Source organism: Cynara cardunculus (genome assembly GCF_001531365.2).
Source record: "Cynara cardunculus var. scolymus isolate 2C chromosome LG 12, CcrdV1, whole genome shotgun sequence".
Classification (NCBI taxonomy): domain Eukaryota; kingdom Viridiplantae; phylum Streptophyta; class Magnoliopsida; order Asterales; family Asteraceae; genus Cynara; species Cynara cardunculus.
This window is the reverse complement of record NC_037539.1, coordinates 38,303,311-38,304,597: the sequence shown is the minus strand read 5'-3', so window position 1 is coordinate 38,304,597 and position 1,287 is coordinate 38,303,311.

The window sequence follows — 1,287 nt, the reverse complement described above, 5'->3', positions numbered from 1 at the left end:
ACATTTTACACTTGAAACTTCACAGCAAAAATGCTGTGAAGGTGACTTTTTAAAACCTTCATAGTGTTTTTGCTGTGAAAGTTCGACTTTTTAAAACCTTCACAGTGTTTTTGCTGTGAAGTTTACGTGTAAAAATATGGTCTCACGGGTCTCACGAAACAGGCTGGTCTCACGTGAACCCAACCCTATATATATATATATATATATATATATATGTGGAGCTGGTTCAAATAGAAACCAACCATATGGTACAAACTATGTGACCTGATCTTGATCGTTCATTTTATCATCAAACGGTTATTATTAAATGAGATTAAATAAACAATAATTTAATTAATGTATTAATTGATATGTGTATGAACAATTGTTCAAAGGGTAAATTGGTCAAACGGTCATTATTAAATGAGTATTAAAAAATAATCAATTAATCATTAAATTAATTGGGCTGCTTATGAACAATTGTTCACAGGGTATTTTTGGTAATAAATYCTCACGCATCGTGAACCCGATATTCTCCAGCCGATTTGTAACCTACGATCGATTATGAACATATTCACAACTCATGTTCACATGTCGGCCATATGCTCGTGTGAACAGCATCTGTGTCTTGCAATGTAAACACTATGTTCATATGTTCATATATGTTCACATGTCGGCCCTATGATCGTGTGAACAACATCTGTGTCTTACAATGTAAACATTATGTTCATATGGTGTGATGTTTTTCAATGTCATACCGTATGACATCGTCACGGGTTCGTGTGAAYAACGATTGTGTCTTTCAATGAAAACAAGTTGTTCATATGGTGAACATATATGAAGATAGACTGCAAGAGATGCACAGATATGAACATTTTCAAAATCAAGGATCGGTGCAGATATGAACATAGACTGCAAGCGTTTATCGTTTTTATTATTCTGATATTCTTTTACAATAGGATTCTCCATGTATCTTGGACGAAACGAAAATCTTGTACACTTAGACAACCAATTTCAATATATGTAGAACATAAATTGAAAAGAAGAACATGAACATGAAATAATAAAGAAATCAGAAAAATCTCATGATCAATTAGAGATATCTTTTAAGATTTATAACTCCCAATTAATTATTAGGGGGTTACAAAAAGGTTAAATCACAAAATTACCCTTATCATTAATTTATAATTTAGATTTGAACCTAAAGTGAAGAAAGAATGTGATTGGTTAAGGTTGGTTAGCTTAGTTTGCACTATATGGTTGGTTAGCTTAGTTTGCACCATATGGTTGGTTTCTATTTGAACCAAC